The sequence below is a fragment of the Lepidochelys olivacea genome (genome assembly GCF_965140295.1).
Source record: "Lepidochelys olivacea isolate rLepOli2 genome assembly, chromosome: 13".
Classification (NCBI taxonomy): Eukaryota; Metazoa; Chordata; order Testudines; family Cheloniidae; genus Lepidochelys; species Lepidochelys olivacea.
In genome coordinates, this window is record NC_140423.1 from 6,052,617 (window position 1) to 6,072,596 (window position 19,980).

Below are 19,980 nucleotides of genomic sequence, written 5' to 3' on the forward strand. Positions count from 1 at the left end.
CCCCTTTCAGGAATCTGATTTGTCTTGCGTACCCCCAGTTTCAGCTCACTTAAAACTGACTTGCTTACAAAATCAGACATCAAAAGACAAAAGTGTCATAGCATACTAGTACTGAACGATTGCTGACTTTCTCATTTTTAACCATATAATTATAAAATCAATGGGAATATAAATATTGTACTTCCATTGTGGTGTATAGTGTGTATAAAGCAGTATACAGAAGTCATTGTATGAAATTTAAGTTTGTATTGACTTCGCTAGTGCTTTTTATGTAGCCTGTTGTAAAACTAGGCAAATAGCTAGCTGAGTTGATGTACCTCCAGGAAGACCTCCGTGTACCTTAGGGGTACATGTACCCCTGGTTGAGAACCATGGACTTAGAACATCCCAGCCAGTTGTGTGTCCAACCTGTCCTTAAAAACCTACAACGATGGAGATTCCGTAACCTCATGTGGAAGCCTATTCCAGAGTTTAACTATCCTATAGTTTGAAAGCGTTTCCTAATATCTAACCTAAATCTCCCTTGCTGGAGATTAAGCCCATTACTTCTTGTCCTACCTTCAGTGGACATGGAGAACACTTGATCACCATTCCCTTATAACAGCCCTTAACAGATTTATAATCAGGTCCCGCCAAAGTTGTCTTTTCTCAAGACTCCGCATACCCAGTTTTTTTTAAATTTCCTCAGAGGTCAGATTTTTCTAAACCTGTCATAATTTTTGTTGCTCTCCTTTGGACTCTCTCCAGTTTATCCGCATCTTTGCTAAAGTGCAGTGCCCAAAACTGGACACTACTCCAGCCTGAGGCCCCATCAGCGCAGAGCAGGACAATGACCTCCCGTGTCTTACATACCACACTCCAGTTAATACAGCCCAGAATTAAATTAGCCTTTTTCGCAACAGCATCATATTGTTGACTCCTAGTCAATATGTGATCCACGATAACTCCCAGATCTTTTTTAGCAGTACTACCATCTAGCCAGTTATTTCCCATTTTGTAGTTTTGCATTTGATTTTTTCCTTCCTAGGTGAAGTACTTACACTTGTCTTTATTGAATTTCATCTGATTGATTTCAAACTGATTTCTCCAATTTGTCAAGGTCATCTTGAATTCAAATCCTCTCTTCCAAAGTGCTTGCAACCCCTTCCAGCTTTGTGTCAGCCATGAATTTTATAAGCATAATCTCCACTCCATTATCTAAGTCATTAATAAAAATATTGAAGAGTCAGAGACCAAGGAGTGACCCCTGTGGAACCCTACTAGATACGCCCATTGATAATTCCTCTCAGAGGATGGCCTTTCAACCAGTCTTGCACCCACCTTATAGTAATTTTCCCTAGACCACATTGCTCTAGTTTGCTTATGAGAATGTCATACGGGATTGTGTCAAAAGCCTTTCTAAAATCAAGAGATATCACGTCATGTCTAGCGCTTTCTCCCAACCACTAGGCCAGTAGCCTGTCAAAGACAGAAATTAAGTTGGTTTGGTGTGATTTGTTGGCTATTCCCTGTTATCCGCAAGGTGCTTACTAACTGATTGCTTCATCATTTGTTCCAGTATCTTTCCAGACATTGAAGTTAGACTGACTGGTCTATAATTCCCAGATCTTCTTTTGAAAGATGGTCCTAGGTTTGCCCTTCTCTGGTCTTCTGGGACATCACACGCCCTCCATGCATTCTTGAAGAGAAGTGCTTACGTAAATCCTGCCCTGCTGACTCAGCTGGGGTTAGTTAGGAGGCGCCTTTGTAAATCTCTCCCACTTTGAGACAGGCCAAATTTTCATGGACTGAATTGGGCTAAAATCATTCCTACGAGTAGCTCCATTGATTTACAGACCTAGTCTGGCTACAGTGAGACTTGACTGATTTCAGTGGCACTGCTCAGGGAAGGAGAGCAGGGTTTGGCCCAGTGAGAGTTTTTACCTGAGTAAGAGCCCCTCACCCCTTGGTCCATTATTATTGTAGCACGTTGGAGCCCTAGTTATGGTCCAGGGTGCTTGGCGCTGTACAAACCGACCAAAAAGACAGTCCCAACGGTTATGACTAATGTAGAAGCTGTTTATGTTCTGCACCATTTTATTGCCCTACCTAGCACGTAGACAGTCAGTCCCTGCACCGTGACACTTCACATGAACACTAAAGCTTGACTTAACATTTTTTTAAATGTTTCATTTGCCAAGAGAAAATAAGAGCTTGTCACATGCTTCCAGAAGGATGCTTAATAATAACCTTGCAATATTCTGGAGAAGCGGCCACAGCGTGTCTTGTCTGTGGGCACGAGGCACTTATTTGCAGAATGTCTGGCATGGGGGAAAATATCATGACACTCAAAACACCAACCCTGTCCAATGGCATCACAGGAACGAAGGGCTCAAGCTACGGAATTCCGATCTGGACACTGGGTCTGTTTGCCCCCAAATTCAGCGTGTTTTACGGTGGGATGTTGGTTTGGCCCATTTGTAAAATTCAGACCTGGAATCGGATTTTTTTTTTTTTTTGAACTCTCCAAAGGACAAGGGATGCTCGAATCCAGGGAGCTGGTTAAACCCAGCCGCTAGATTGATCATGGCTCACAGGCATGTGCAATGCAGGGGGACCCAGTGTAGCAAGAACATTAGGCGCATGTGGGTGGCACATTTACAGATGTGACACAGTGTCACTGAAGGTGTAAAATAAAAGGGAGCCGTTCTGATGCCAGGCAATAGGACTGGCTGGTGCTCGTCTGGACAAAGTATGAATCAGAACTGGTCTGCAGCCTTGTCAGGTTTAGGAAACCTCTGCAGAGAAGCGGTTGGCACTGACAGGGAAATATGCTTGTGGTTATTTTGGAGCTAGCATCTGACTGACACCAACAAATGGGCCCCTTTGGCCTGCCAGGGCTGATGCATGTGTGGGGAACGAAGTAGGAGGCATGCCAGAGAAACTGAATTCCAGCAAGGATTCTGGGAATCAGGTGCCCAGGACTGCACAGCCTGGGAACTAATTTAATAATGGGCCCTAAAATGGCACAGCTGCGTGGGGAAGCTTGCAGATCACCCACTAATATATTACTTGACCTCAGCCAGTGCTTGCAAAAGGGAGTGACTGAGAGCACTGGCTGAAGTCAAGTAATATATTAGTGGGTGATTTGCAAGCTTCCCAACGCAGCTGTGCCAGTGGACCTCCAACTTGATCTGCAACCCCCTGGGCAGTACCAGCTTGTACGTAAAGGTAATGTGGGCTCTCCAAATCCCTGTCTCTTAACAGGGGGGGCAAATCTATTCTCCGATTGGCTGGAACATGCAGTGAGCCAGATTTCTAAAAGGCATCCGCAATGACACCCTCAATATTAGCGGGCAAACCCAAGGATACGCACAAAAACCTGTATTTGAGCAAGCCAGCTGGGCACTTTGCCGTGCAATAATCCACTTGGTGCATCAAATATGGAGGGATGCACTTGTAAGCAGATGCTGAGGATGCATTTTCAGAGGCTTTGAAAAAATAGGCCAAATAATGCAGACTATCGCTATGCCATAACACTGTGCCTCTCTCTGCGACAGCATTGGTTGTCCCTCTAAGTACACACGCCATCTGATCTATTAGAAATCAAGCCACCAGAGCAGAACATCACAGGATCAGAGTAGCAGCCGTGTTAGCCTGTATTCGCAAAAAGAAAAGGAGGACTTGTGGCAATTTAGAGACTAACAGTGTCTCCTGGCTTTAAAAAGAAACATCAGTTTTCAATCTATTCCACTGGTATTAACTCTTACATTACAGTGAGAAAAGGTACGGATCTAGCAAAGAGAGACTGCCTGTGTATCCAGTTTGTTACCTCAGGCAAAATTCTCCCCAACATTAACAAAGGCTTTGCCTTGAGGGAGGACTTCCAGTAGCGTCACCCATTGAATTAGCTCCTCAGCACCGACAAGATGACTATGCTCCACCTGGTGGCTGTGTAGCCTTGATTTAAATTGAACTGATAGTTCTGTGTTAAAGCCCAGTGTGCCTAGTGAGGGAGACCAGCCTATGTTGCCACAGTTTTAAGATCCGCAGGCTGAGAGTCCTCCAGGGTGACTAGGCGTTCACAAAGAATGAATACAGCGACCGCACACGCAGTCACAAGAAAGAAACTGGGGCACCTACCATTGGCCACTGTCTGAGGACAGGATACTGGGCTTGATGTACCTTTGGTTCGACCCAGTATGGCCGTTCTTATGTTCTAAATTTTGTCTGTATTATAAGTTTCACCAAGCAGATAATCAGTGTTAAAATCACAAATACAGACCTGAACCCTGAGAGAGCCCATGTGACAGCCACTGCTGTATTCATACTCTCATATATCATAGTGTCGGATGGAGCTCTCAACAGGCTGTCATCGATAGAAGGGGGTGTTTCCTGATGGGGTTTTCCTGACTTGCTTGTTCCCTCTATAATGTTACCAGAGAACCCCTTTTAGCCGGTGTCATGACTGTGTCTATCACCTTACGCCTATGCACGAGGGTTCCAACCCCCTGTTCCTTATCTGTATTTCCATACCCCATAAAGGTTGGGGTGCCCTTCTTTTCATAGGTTGTTCTCTTAGTTTCCTTTATTCTTATTAGCATATCATTACCATCTAGGGAAACATGTTCCCATGGTAACCTGCAGTAAGAGCAAAACTTTCCACGATGTTACAGTCAGGTGTTGCAAGGTCTAGACAGGCACATTGTGGCGTGTTTTCCCAAACCTCACCTATTGGCACATTCTTTCCCGTAATCTTGTAACTTCACTGGTACAGGGTGATTCCTCGGTCACCTACTTATGTCAAGCCTCCTTATGCCTGAGGTCTATATGGCTAAGCTGAAATATTACAGGCCTTAGTACCTTGCTTCTACACATTCATCACTCATAAATACTTGTCACTTATACTCCTATGATCCTAGCCTAATTATAGCTATTCCTATACCTACACCATAAATCTATTCATTACATGTTGATTACATATGAAATAACATGAGTTAATCACAACAATAACACAATTAAATGATTAAAATGAACTAATTGGCTACAGCTGGAAGGGGCGAATGCTGTTTGCTTTCTGATAACAAGGCTTCAGATGCCAGAGAACTTTCCATGCATAGTTTTCTAATCTAGGCAATAAGCAGGCAGTGTCGATAGTGAGGTTTCTGTTTCCTTGAATATGTTCATTCAGAGGCCTGGATCTTAATGCTAAACACCATAATCTCCCCAAGTGCCTGCAGAGAAAGCATGCCCAGCCTGTCCATGGGTGAGAGGGCCTCCCCTGGCAGAGTCAGGTGCAGCACCCATGAAGTCCCATCCCACCTTCCCAGGTTAAGGAATGTCGCTGTGACAGGAGCCCTGGGAAAGGCAAAAAGGATGTTCACCCCACGTTCCCAGCACACAGACCTTAGCCAGGCCTGGGGAAAAGGAGTTTGGGCACACTTCAAATGTGGGCCTGAAAGCTTATTTTTTCTGTTCATTTCCTGGGAGATGGAGATGTGGCTAGCATCTTCTCCCACCAGCCACGCAGCTCTGGGGCTAGAGGAGCGTTTCCTGGTTAAAGACACATTGCACAGCCAATCGGAATAGCGTTCACAAGTGTTATTTTTGTTCTGAGAACCCAGGCCTTACTCGAAAGGATATGATCCCAAAAGCTGACATGCATAGGCGCTCGTGCCCTGCCTTCATCTGAACAGCTGATCAGGACTGTTTGAGTCCTCCAAGAGAGACAGAGACAGCTAATATTGTATTATAGGCGCTCCTACCTAAGTTCTGAGCCCCAGTGTCCTAAGTGCTGTCCATACACAGACAGTCCCTGCCCCTAAGAGCTTACAATAAGCTTAATTATAGTAAGAGACGTTCTTACCATTCACGTGTCCCCTGCCTTTTTTCTCCTTTGCACCAGATATAATTGCTTTCTTACAAGAAAAGTCATTCCCCACCGCCGAGGGGCTTACCATCTAAATAAACAACACAAGCCAAAAGCCCCACAGGAATAGAACCGGCGCCCAGTCTTGTTCCCAGACCATTAGACCTCACTGCTTCCCATGCAGTGAATAAACAACAGGGATGATACAACAGGTAACCGCATAAAGCAGCCCGTGAAGTAAGAAGACAGCATGGTGCTCCATGTCCAGTTAGGAAATAGCTCCACATCTCAGCTTTTTGGTTTTCCTTTGCTTTCTAGTTTTTAATATGTGAGTGTGCTGTGGATAACAAAGCTGCAATTCCATCCGGGATCTTAAGTGATTTTATAAACCACAAGAGTGAAGCTTAAGATGCCGGAGCCTCCACATGGAATTAATGCCTCAGTTTATGTTCATGTTCCGCTTTAGGCAGAGCTTGAAATGCTATTTCCCCATATGTATGTTTCTCTTGTCCCCTCATTCTTGTATTTCTATACCCCCTCCTGCCATCTTTCTGCTTCTCTTCTCTCCCCGCAGCCTCACATTTCATCTCCAAAGTCCTGTATATCTCCAAACCGTGCCGAAGAACATTGTCACTGTGTACCTGCCAGGCGTCCCTGTCTCAGCATTGACATCAGTCACTGAACAATAATGGGAACTGGGAAAATAATCACTTTTTCATAACCCTGTCACAAGCTTCGTGCTCCTTGCTTATGAAGGCACCAAAATTCCCTCTGTGCAATTAGAGCTGCAACATGGCCAAGCAGGAGAGTGTTATTCCGGCTGATTCAAATACATTGTAAGGTAGGGAAGATACATCATAAAGTTAATCAGCCCCAGAGGCATGGACGCCCCTCAGGAGAAGAGAATTGCACAGAATGACAAACAAGGAATGTTAAAATGAACAAACACTGGTATCTGAGGGTCCTCCCAGTGCTTTCCAATGATGGGGAAGCACTAGTATCCCCATTTTACATCTGGGAAAACTGAGGCACAGAGCATTTAAGGGCCTGATTTTCAGTGCTTCTGAGTGTTCATGACTCCCAAGATCAGACAGCAAGTCAGTGGCTCAGCTGGAAATAGAACAGGCCTGGGTAGAGCCTGTCTTACAATGCAAAGCAAAATGGAGCACCATTCCTGGGAGTCTGGAGTCCTGGCATTTAACTACTAGACAACACTGTCTCCCACGGAACTCCCACATGTAATGACAATTCCTAGTAACAACTAATCATGACAAGCAAACTATGCCCCCTAGTAAGTGGTGGGTGCCCAGTTTGTCTTTGTATGTGGTCACATGGGGGAAAAAAATCTGCAGCCGCGAGTCGCAGAGCCTAGGTCAACTGACGGAGGCTCACGCTCTGGGGCTAAAAATAGCCATGGAGACGTTCTGGCTTAGGCGGAAGCCTGGGCTCTGAAACCCAGCAAGGGGGGGAGGCGTCAGAGTCCAAGCTTCAGCCCCAGCTCAAACATCTACACTGCTATTTTTAGCCCCATAGTGTGAGCCCCATGAGCCCAAGTCAGTTGACCCAGGCTCTGAGACTCGCTACTGCATTTAAAATATATATATATAATATATATTTTTGCTGTGTAAACATCTATAAGGCCGACTTTCCAGATTGCTATTCACTTGTGACCCACTCATTGGGGTCCATCTGAGGGCCAAAATCTGCTCTGAGATGTCCGTGCAAGCAGAACACAAAGCAGGACAATTGCTGCAAACCAGGTCCCCACTCTTGCAAACTCTGTACGTGAAATGCTGGCTAGAGGAGCCCAGGCCATGGGCAGCTCACCAGGCAGAACTGAGCCCAGGGAAGGCTGCCAAAGACCAGGTGCCTGGCTGGCTGGATAGAGCAGCAGCAGGACCATGAAAAGGTCAGTGCAGGCAGCTGAGGCCAAGGGACTGAGCCAGGACTTGGCCAGACCAGGCAAGGGGTCCTGCTGGTCTGGTTGCAGACTGAGCCCAGGGATGGCTGCTGAAAAGGACACCAGCTGAGGGTACCAAGATGGGCTCCGGCTGGGTGGTTGAAGAAGGCAGTGCTTCGGGGAAGAAGCTTTAGGGCTACGGCCCTATACCAGGGCCATGATAAGAACTTGAGACTGTATACCCCAGAAGGGGGGACAGCGGGTGTGGCTTGGCCGGAGGGCTGAGCTGCCGAAGACCAGCCGAGAAGACCAGTGGCCGGGGGATACTCACGAGAGGCAGGGGCCACCCTGACGTAAGACCAAAAAAGAAAAGCAGGCTCACACCTGAGAGAAAGGGGGCCATCCAGGAGAGGTGGGTGCCCCCTGTTTAAAGAACTGTGTTTGCAGGCACTATCAGCCAGAGAAAAGGGGGCAAGCATGAGAGGCGGGTGCTGACCCCGTTACAGGCCTTGATTCAGTCTCTGATTTTGCTGCAACAATTAAGTAACTGGTGCATTTACCACAATCACTGGTGCCTATAAAACTACCTGGAAAACTGGAAGCTGTTTAAAGTCAGGCCCATGATATTCCAGACATACCTGCACCATTTCCAAATGAGATAAAAAGCTCCACTGGCCGACAGCTGAGATTTAAAGTGGTTGAATGTGCAAAGCTGGCAGACGTTAGTGTGTGCGTCTCTTCTTCATTCATCCACATTTGGATTTAGTAGCCTGTTGCATTGCGGGTCTTATCACCGTATTGGCACGTCTCAGCGCTGTGCATCCAAGGGCAGAATTTTGCCCTTGCTTTTGAATTTTTAGTTTGCATTTTCTACCCACTATTTTTCCTTATAAGTGACCCGAGAAAAGGGGGAAAATACATTTGTGGCCCTATTTTGTTTCTTTATGATAATTAAAGAATGTTTAAAAGGGCTGACTATTTTTTCAATCAAACTTTTTATACAGCTGAGATGCAGTGCTTGTTTGCCCTCTTTTTCTTGAAAGACTCTCTGGGTGATTGGACACCTAGTTTGAGATCACTAGTACCAAGGAAGTGAAACTGGAGCAGTTGAAAGAGGACAAGGATTTCTGGTAGACAATTGTTTTCTTTTGTTTTTTGTTTAATACTCATTTAACTCAAATGATGAACAAACAGTTGAGAGAAAAATAACGATTTAATTAAGAGCTGAGAAGGCTCCAACTCCACTTTACTGGTACTCCAGTGAGAACTCCAGCAAAATCAAGGAAGAACCAGAAGGTTTTCTTACAACAAAATCTCTCAGACCTTCTTTATAGATTAGAAAGAAACTAAGCAAGGCACCAACTCAGCACCCCCTTTGAAGGTCACTGTTATCAGTTCTTAAGCAAAGGCAAGTTTGACAATCCCAATTACGGTTCCACAGAAAGCTGCTAGAGAAACCGCAGATGATGCATTGGGAGCATTCTACCCGTGGTGGAGTAATTAACAATGTGGTTTCAGAGAAAGAGAAATTAAAAACTCTAAGGATTTGATCCAAAAGCGCTGATGACTCCTAGCTGGTTCTACGTAGTCAGCATGATTCTAATGCAATTTGTGCCTTAGAATTTGAGATGGGTCCTACATTGTGAATTTTTGATCTGGAATCAGAACTTCCTCAAAGTTCAGGTTTGGCCCAGCATAGGGACATGATGAGTGGAGAAATTCAGATCTGGATCCACTTGGGATTCACATCCCATTAGTGTTGGTTTGTCATGTTGAGTGAATTTCATGCAGAGCTCTTTGTTTTGTTTGCATCTCAAACTCAATTTCGTAGGGCTTCACATCAAAATTACACAAAAGCATGGACTGTTCCCAGACCAGAACCTTGGATCGGAACATCCCAAAATATAGTTCTCACCCAAATAGCAAGGTGTCTGTAAATCCAGATTTGGATCCACAGTTTATGGCTTGGACCCTTTCCAGCTTCCTGCAAAACCATAAATAGATCCAAGATCATTCCAGACTGGGTCAGGGTTTGTTGTTAACCTCTCAGTGAGCTGGGGCCAAGCTGAAAACTGGGAGACGGATTGTGAAAACGGGGAGAGTGCTCTGTGGCAAACATTGGATTTGGCACTGCTGGTTGCAGCTGAGGACACCTTTTAAAATTCCCAGGTTTCTGCAGAATCCTCGCCTTGAAATGGAAGGGTACTCTGGAGTCTCGGCTTTCTTTTTTTTAAAGTATGTTTTTACCCTTCATGCTGCACGGTTTAGGTGCAGCTTCCCACATAACATACAGGGCCTCGATTATATAGCAGGCTTGCTTTGATTCTGAAGGCTGGAGCTTACTATTAGAGTTAGAAGGCTGGGATGAGTTGAGCCAGTGAGAGAAGGGAATATTCTCTCATTGCACGGTTGAACATCCATAGTGGCATGGGACATTCCTAGGACAGTTATGTGTTTCTGGGACAGCACAGCCAAGCTCTCCCTGATCTTTTTCGGGGCTATTCAGGATGGATGCGGCTGTGTGAATCCTGCTGTCTTCTTTGCCCACATTGCATAGTGCATATATGTACGTTTCCTGTCTCAGTTGCAAACTTGGTCACTACTGCAATTCTCAGCATTAATCTCAGTGCTGCCACCTAGAACTCGCTTGCTGATCACAGCCAGGTGAAGGGTATTCTCCATGTATGTACAGCAAAGTAAAACAGCTCTCTCCAGTTTGCACGGCATCACGGATAGGCAGCTGCTCTGCATCTGTGACTGTAGAGAAATGATTCCAAGAAAAGTTACAGTGCTGCTTCTTACTGTGCCAGCCATGACTCATCCTCAACTCCACCATCTCTGGAGTTCTTCTTTCATGAGCCTGGACAAACGAACCGCAGATTATTTGGAACGACAGAGCTATCTACATTCTAGGATCCAAAACAAAACACTGGCTGCGTGCCACCCGATCTGTAACTGCTGGTGTATGGCTCTGGGCATCAGCAAGGAGAAAATGAATTAAATTAAAATATACCCAACCGTATGGTAGAAGCAGTGGTAGGAATAATAAGGAGGAGGATGTAGCTCCAAAAGCATGCAAAGTGCTTATTATATTTCCTTGAGCGAATGATAGTTTAAATTATGGGGAACACAGTTTGCAAACTTGAATATGTTGCATGAAATTCAATGCTTTGAAAAATTTTTAGAGCTCTGGTCATCATTACTAACTGTCAGGGTGGTTAAGCATTGGAATACATCGCCTAGGGAAGTTGTGGAATCTCCTTCATTAGAGATTTTTAAGAGCAGGCTAGACAAACACCTGTCAGGGATGGTCCAGATCAGTGGTTCTCAAACTAGGGCCGCTACTTGTTCAGGGAAAGCCCCGGTGGGCCGGGCAGGTTTGTTTACCTGCCACGTCCGCAGGTTCGGCCGATTGCAGCTCCCACTGGCTGCGGTTCACTGCTCCAGGACAATGTGGGCTTCAGGAAAGGTGGCCAGCCCCCATGGGCCTGGAGCGGTGAACCGCGGCCAGTGGGAGCCGCAATCGGCTGAACCTGTGGACGCGGCTGGTAAACAAACTGGCCCGGCCCGTCAGGGGCTTTCTCTGAACACGCGGCAGCCCTAGTTTGAGAACCACTGGTCTAGATAATACTTAGTCCTGCCATGAGTGCAGGGGACTGGACTGGATGACCTCTTGAGGTCCCTTCCAGTCCTATGATTCTACTTCTAAACCAGGGGCTGAGAGTTCAGAATCTGTCAGCTGAATCTGAGATATGAGAGTGAGAGAGAAGCTACAGCTGACAGCTTCTGAAGTCTGAGCTTCTGATCCAACTAGCTGTCTAGTGTGTATACCTATTTGCTTAAGGTGCTATTTTGGATCAGGGGAAGGGTGGTGTAGAGCCAAGACATATTGAACGTTTAAAATGCAGGCTGCTATTAAATATAATGACCAGATTTTCTTGTTATCACTTTGCCAGTTATTGCCAGAGATATTGATTTACTGACACAGTGTGGTCAAACTGAAACTTCAGCTCAGCTGTGACAAGGTCTACATGGAGACCGAGGGAGGATTTTATTTTTCAGTGACAGCGTATCCCCTCCTCCATATGCCCCAGCTTTTCAAAAGGCTGATTGCGGATGCCAGTAAGTGCAACTGCTGCCAGAATATTGTGGGCAGCTTCCCAAAACCTCCCAGGCTCGTGTGTGTGCGTTTGTGTGTGTTCTAGGGGGTATCTTATCATCATTGCACACGAAAGATCTAGAAGAAACACACTCAGCTGCTCTCTCAGCCCTTCTATTGACTCAGATTGATTCTTTGAGTTTAAAATTCACTATGAACTCGCAGTAAGAAATCGGGGATTGGCCCAAACCAACCACCCAACTCCAAGCACTTAGAAGTAGTAATAGCAGCGGTATTACTGGAGCAACCGGGACCCGGTTGCGCTAGGCGCTGTACAAACCCAGAACAAAAGACAGTTCCTGCCCCCGAAGAGCTGACAATCGAAGTATAAGACAAGAGACAACAGATGGACGGATGCAGCCAGATGGGAAGGTATAAGGAAACAGACTACACTGGTCAGCCTGACAGACTGTGGTCTCAGCCCACCAGCTGCCTAACCATTGCCAAGCTCTCCTACCCTTCAGAGAATTTAGGGTCTGGATCTTGATTTGAACCTCAGATCCACGTCTATCCCGAGGGGTCATGAATTCTCAAGGGGTCTCTCCTGCAGTCATTAGTCAGGGAAAACTCCTAACTGGCTTCAATAGCAGGTGAGCTGGAGTATTTACTGCGGGATTTGGCCAAAAGGAGGGAGGGAGGTGGCAGGGTAGTGCATCCACTGGCTAAACCCCCTTCGGACTGCTCATTCTGCAACCCTTTGGATGGAGAGAAGAGGAGTCACGCAGCTGTGGGAGTCAGGGAAAGATCCCTCTGCTGCTCCATGACCTTGGCTGGGGGATCAAGATGTTGGCTTTAGAATGTGCCAATTAAAATAAATGAACTAAACATTTACACACCGTGTGTATCTCTTTCTTCCGAAGAGGCTAACAGGCCCTGAGCACTCAGGTAATAACACAGCAATTAACCTTGGGATTTATTGGATCATCTTCCAGTCATTACCTAACTCTTTGGGACTGGTATTTACATAGTACGTGCCCTGGTTCGGGTGTTCTCTTCTTTAACAGAAGCTATTTAGAGCCAATGTGACCGCACACTGTGGGTGCGAACAAGGACATCACACCGTCAGCATACATGAAAGTGCCCCCTCCCCCCCCGGTCTGCTGATCCCCACACTCCACCTCTCTGCACCATCATTGCTCATTGCACCAAGTTAAGAATCTACTCTGATACCAGCTGGGCTGAGACCACAAATAGCCCAGATATCAGGGACAAGGGCAGCTGTTTACTAAGGCACCAGGCCCATGTCAAGATGACCAGCTTCTGAACGAACAGTACCAAGAGGACAGCGGCTCTGACGAAGAAGAGCAAAGCCTGACTGTCAGGTGCCACGAGATTGCCTGCAGCTGCTCCAGTCCTGCATGTTCCTTTCAGGCAAGGCTGGGGGTATGCAGCAGGAGGCAGGTGATGATGGCTAAAGGACACAAGGACGTGAGTGAATCAAACAACACAAACTTCTCTCAGTGTCCATCTCTCTAGATAGCGATGGAGAGGGAGTGCATAGACAGACAGACACGTGGATGGACAGTATGGGTGCGTGGAGATCAATAGATTGATCTATAGTGCTTTTGAGTTGTAGATCTCAAAGGGCTTTACATTATCAGTTTACATTTACAGTTCTTTGTCCCCTTTTTACAGATAGACAAATCTCGGATCCAGCTCTTGTTCTGCAAAGTGCACATGCTCACCCCCTGGATAATATGGGACTGGTGGAGTCCTTTGAGCTTCTACCCAGCAAAACAACTGAGCGGGTGCCAAGCAGAGGGTTGGCCATTCCCCTAATGCATTAGGTAATCTCTTCCTGGAAGGCTCTCTGACCTGGGGCCTGACCTATGGCAATGTCTTCTACATTGGGCGCTTGGCACTTAATTCTTTCAGTTCTCTCTGGGAAATTAGCAACTCCCACTCTCCACTCGCTTCCTCCCCCCCAACTCCCTACCTCAGCCTAATGCCCGGCCGTGCTTTAATAATTTAAACTAAGTTTCATTAATCTACTGTAGCTGATTGGCAGACTCAGCAGGCACTTTGGGCTTCTCTAAAAAATTCATAAGGAGTTTGACCGGCTGTGAAGGTATCTGTGCTGCAAATGCTGAGCTGGGTGAATCTGATCCACCTGCTGCCCTTCCATGGGTGGAGGCAGGTTCATGCAGAAGCAAGAGCAGCGAAATCCCCACCGGACCCAAGTCCGCCTCAGCAGAAAGCAGCCTTGTAACTCCCTGCAACTCTTCCCTCTGAAGGAGGTGGGTTACATTACCGGGGTGGCTGTTTCTCTGTGTAAAGATCGAGCAGTGGCTCTGAAGAGCTGGCAAGAGGAACTGCCTCCTTTGAAGACAAGGGCTGCGGGAGGGGCTCTGTGCCACAGTCCCAGAAAAGATCTCGGTCCAGCGGGGGGAAGTCAGATGTGCTGGGGATGGAGATGAAGGTGCTCCGGGATGGGTGACGATGAGGGAGCTGGGTGACTTCAGCTGTATGTGTCTCGTACCATTCCCCCACCGCAGGCTGAGCTCAGAGCCCAACATGCAGCCGACAGATTCCAGTCGCAGGGAGGTTCCCCAGACCTGCCCGTGTACTTTACAGCTCCTCCAGGTGTTCCTTGCTGAGCATTACTAGCCCATGTTCTGTCAAATGAGAGCCTCCTCGTGCTTCTTAACCAAAACCATCCCTTCCAACCGACTGAATATCTCAGCCACATTCAGCGTCCTTCAAGCCTGCAGCCTCAAAGCAAGCCTCTGTGAGGGCCGGATGGATGGAGAGCCCACCCCGCTTGGGGCCCAATCTTGTTCCCATGGAAGTCAGTGGAAATGTTGCTACTGATTTCTACGGGTGCTCCCTCTACCTGCCATGTGGGAAAACTGCAGAGAGGAACTAGCCAGAGGCTGCAGCTGGTAGGAGCAGAAGCAGCTGGAGAAGGAACCTCTGGATGTTTGGATAACTTCCTGCAGCGTGCGTGGACTTTCTCTGCCCTGTGCTGATCAGCTATTTGCTCCAGCCCTTGTGCTGCCACAGCTTGACTTTATACCTGCCTCTCTTACCCTCTTCTCCCCTGCCACCCCTTTCACCCCCCTTCCCTTCCCGTTTTGCTGCTCCCCTCTGAATTTAAACCTCCCCCAAAGACTCCTAGAACTAACATGCCAGTTGTCACACCATTGTTCACTCTGTTAGCGTGTTCTACCCCTTCCCCCTTCCTGTGTCTGGCTTCTCTCTTAGACTGTAAGTTCCTCAGGGCAGGGACTGTCGGTGACGCTATACAGAGCCCGGCACAGTGGGTAGGCCCTTAGGCTCTCCCAGAGTAAACATGACTAAGAATAACAATAGTGCCTCCCTGGGACATAGCTCTTATGACACGCTAGCAGGTCCTGCCTCCACTGACTAATGGAGCCTTCCACTGAACCACTCCTTGCGGCTATATGGCAGTGATAGGAGTGACAGTAACACAGCACGAGGCTGGTGTCTCAGAGACCTTTGAGGGGGTGGGCAGGCTTCACGGTCCAATCTCTTGGTCGTTTGGGCCGTGCTTCTCGATCGCCTTCTCTGGGTACGTCGGCACGGAGCTTCCCAGCCCAGGTCTGCAGACTCGGGCTTATGGGGCTCATGCTCGTGCTGTGAAAACAGGCAGTACAGTGGCGTGGCGGCTCGGGAGGGAGCTCAGTCTCTAAAGCCCACTCCCCTCTCGTGCAGTGCAGATGTACCCTCTGACGATGTTAGAGCACGCGGCAAGTGCCACCTAGCAAAGCATTTTCACTGGCTGGTAGTTTTCCAGATGGCCCCCAATTATGGGCAGTTATAGTCTTTGGCCGCAATGCCACAGCCTGCTGAGAGGATGCAATTCCAGCGATCTGTCAAAACATGTCAAGAGAATTTAAAAGAACGACAAAGGGGCTGGAAGTTAATACACTGGTTTGGTCCCAGCGGGAGGGAGGAGGGTACCTCAGGTATTTCACCGAAGCGGGGGGTAGGGGGGGAGGACCCTTTCTGAGGATTCCATAGGGCTGCATTGTGAGCTGGCCTACTTACGGCCCTGCACAGGCTGCCTGCCTCGTGGGTCCCAGCGTGAGGATGAGCCGCTACGGTGATGCTACCATCCCTGCGCACGTGCAAGCGGGCAGGGACGAGGGCGGGCAAGGGTGAGGAGTGGGCGGAGCTCATGCTGCCCCGCCCCACCAAAGCGCTGGGCTACACAAGTGAGCTGGTGCGTGGCGGGGCGTATAGTGCCTGAGGGAAGGGCTGGTGGGGCGTCCCTCCGTGAAGAATGACATCAAGGGAGAAGGGAGGCAGGAGGATGTTATGCTGCAGCAGGGCAGATTGCAAAGTCCCCGTCTAGCCCTTAGCCTGGAAGCGGTTGGGGGGGCCCTGTCTGGCCACCTCCATTGCTTGTGCAGCGCCTAGCACAAGAGGGTCCCGCTCCTGATAACAATATTCAGTGTGCAGTGCTGTTGTTAGCCATGCTGGTCCCAGGATGTGAGAGAGGCAAAGTGGGGGAGGTAGCCATTGTCTTGGACCAACTTCTGGTGGTGGACGGGACACAGAGCTCTCCCTCAGAATGCCCCTTTATTTTAAGTGGTCTCCGACCTCTAGCACGTGTGAACCCCTTATGCTTAACAATCTTGTATTTAGCCCAGACACCCTGGTTACCTTCCCCAGACCTGAAGAGGAGCTCTATGTTGCTTGAAAGCTGGTCCCTTCCACCAACAGACATTGGTCCAACAAAACTTATGACCTCACCTACCATATCTCAATACTATTTAGAGCTTTTCCAAAATTCTGTGGCCAGCCTCGGGCTGCAGCAGCTGAACCCAGCCGTTTGTTCCCTTCAGCCTTAGGGACTATCCACTCGTTTTTTAAGGAATGCTGAGGCCCCACATTTCAATGGTAACTTCTCTGAGTTGGGGAGGCCAGAGGCTACCGGCTTCGCGAGATCCTAAGGATGGCTCTGCCTCATTGAATGGATTACAGGATAGAGAGGAAGGAAAGAAGAAGAGCGATAGAGACAGACAGAGAAAAATCCAGTCAGAGCCTGTTGAGTCTGCCGAGTTGGACTCTCCAAAGCTCCTCCCTTTGCCTTTGTTACAGGCCCTTTAACAAAGTGCGTCTCCCACACTTGCTCGGAGAATGCCATCTCGAGTCAGCATCAGCACAGCAGCGGGGTGATCCCAGCCACGATTAGAAGCCATCTGCTGGGGATCATTCGTCTGAAATGTTTGAAATTGGGGAAGGCAAACTTTATACACCGCAGTGTTTCATAACCGGCTTAGGAGAGTCCAACTCTGCAGACTAGCGAACTGTAGGCACTGTGTACATTGCTGTGGGAGGATGAAACCGATGAGCTTGGCAGATGCTTTTTAGCTAATTTCTTTCTTTTTATTTCTGCATTGTGCGAGGGAATCTGATGCATGTCAGCGCTTAGGAAAGTAAAGAGCTAGTAGCACTGACCGGAGCTAGGTGCACTGATGAATTTCCTTCTCCGTCCGCTGTTTTGCTCTTGTGCTGTATTAGTAGGACGTTTGGGGATTCTGTTTGTATGAAGGAAAGAATGGAGTTGTATGGTATGGGGCCGTGGCTAGGAGGTATGTTAGCTTCCAAGTACTCTCCTATTAATAACCCGTAGTCCTCAACTTGAATGCCAGAGGTTCTCCGCTACTCTGGTATGCTTCTCTGGCCAGGGAGCCACAGGCCAGCGGGTGGGCACATTCCATGCTATGCTGAGTTGTTCAGAAAAGGGTCAGAGAATGGAGCAGGGCACTTGGAAGATGAAGGATTAAATGTCAAGCCAGAATACAGGTTCAGAGGAGCGGCCGTGTTAGTCTGTATCCGCAAAAAGAAAAGGAGGACTTGTGGCACCTTAGAGACTAACAAAATTTAACAAAGCCAGAATACCTGAGCCTGTAGGTGGCTTCTGGTACATAGAGGGTGAGAGGGAAGATAGCACATGGACAGTCCATAAGATACAGGGACAGGGAATGCTGGGAATGGCAGTGGAGTACTATCCAGGCTTGAACTGAGGTCCTGGTGCCTTTCCTACCATCACAGGGCAAGTGGGCATGGGGAAGTCACAGCTCAACCCACCCACCTCCCCATACTCTCCAGCTGAGCTCAAGGTCTACTCACCAACTGACAGGTCCATAGAATAATGTGACTGCCGTTATCTCGTGCGTGCTGCACTTTTCTGATAGCCCTGCTTTGTAGAATGTAATCTCTTTGGGGCAGGGGACTGTGTTTATGTTGCTGTGCCCAGATCATAGAATCATAGAATCATAGAATATCAGGGTTGGAAGGGACCCCAGAAGGTCATCTAGTCCAACCCCCTGCTCAAAGCAGGACCAATTCCCAGTCAAATCATCCCAGCCAGGGCCCTGCCAAGCCTGACCCCAAAAACCTCCAAGGAAGGAGACTCCACCACCCCCCTAGGCAACGCACTCCAGTGTTCCACCACCCTCCCAGTGAAAAAGTTTTTCCCAATATCCAATCTAAACCTCCCCCACTGCAACTTGAGACCATTACTCCTCGTTCTGTCATCTGCTACCATTGAGAACAGTCTAGAGCCATCCTCTTTGGAACCCCCTTTCAGGTAGTTGAAAGCAGCTATCAAATCCCCCCTCATTCTTCTCTTCTGCAGGCTAAACAATCCCAGCTCCCTCAGCCTCTCCTCATAACTCATGTGTTCCAGTCCCCTAATCATTTTTGTTGCCCTTCGCTGGACTCTCTCCAATTTATCCACATCCTTCTTGAAGTGTGGGGCCCAAAACTGGACACAGTACTCCAGATGAGGCCTCACCAATGTCGAATAGAGGGGAACGATCACGTCCCTCGATCTGCTCGCTATGCCCCTACTTATACATCCCAAAATGCCATTGGCCTTCTTGGCAACAAGGGCACACTGCTGACTCATATCCAGCTTCTCGTCCACTGTCACCCCTAGGTCCTTTTCTGCAGAACTGCTGCCTAGCCATTCGGTCCCTAGTCTGTAGCTGTGCATTGGGTTCTTCCGTCCTAAGTGCAGGACCCTGCACTTATCCTTATTGAACCTCATCAGATTCCTTTTGGCCCAATCTTCCAATTGGTCTAGGTCCTTCTGTATCCTATCCCTCCCCTCCAGCGTATCTACCACTCCTCCCAGTTTAGTATCATCCGCAAATTTGCTGAGAGTGCAATCCACACCATCCTCCAGATCATTTATGAAGATATTGAATAAAACCGGCCCCAGGACCGACCCTTGGGGCACTCCACTTGATACCGGCTGCCAACTAGACATGGAGCCATTGATCACTACCCGTTGAGCCCGACAATTTAGCCAGCTTTCTACCCACCTTATAGTGCATTCATCCAGCCCATACTTCCTTAACTTGCTGACAAGAATACTATGGGAGACCGTGTCAAAAGCTTTGCTAAAGTCAAGAAACAATACATCCACTGCTTTCCCTTCATCCACAGAACCAGTAATCTCATCATAAAAGGCGATTAGATTAGTCAGGCATGACCTTCCCTTGGTGAATCCATGCTGGCTGTTCCTGATCACTTTCCTCTCATGCAAGTGCTTCAGGATTGATTCTTTGAGGACCTGCTCCATGATTTTTCCAGGGACTGAGGTGAGGCTGACTGGCCTGTAGTTCCCAGGATCTTCCTTCTTCCCTTTTTTAAAGATTGGCACTACATTAGCCTTTTTCCAGTCATCCGGGACTTCCCCGGTTCGCCACGAGTTTTCAAAGATAATGGCCAGTGGCTCTGCAATCACAGCCGCCAATTCCTTCAGCACTCTCGGATGCAACTCGTCCGGCCCCATGGACTTGTGCACGTCCAGCTTTTCTAAATAGTCCCTAACCGCCTCTATCTCCACAGAGGGCTGGCCATCTCTTCCGCATTTTGTGATGCCCAGCGCAGCAGTCTGGGAGCTGACCTTGTTAGTGAAAACAGAGGCAAAAAAAGCATTGAGTACATTAAAAAAAGCATTGAGTACATCACCGCCAGCACTCATCTGATAGAGCAACAATAGTAATGACATGGAAGGGAGAGAGAAATGATCAATGGTGTTGATGCTCGCCAGTTTCAAGGACTCATTGTGGAATTTTCTCATGGGACAGA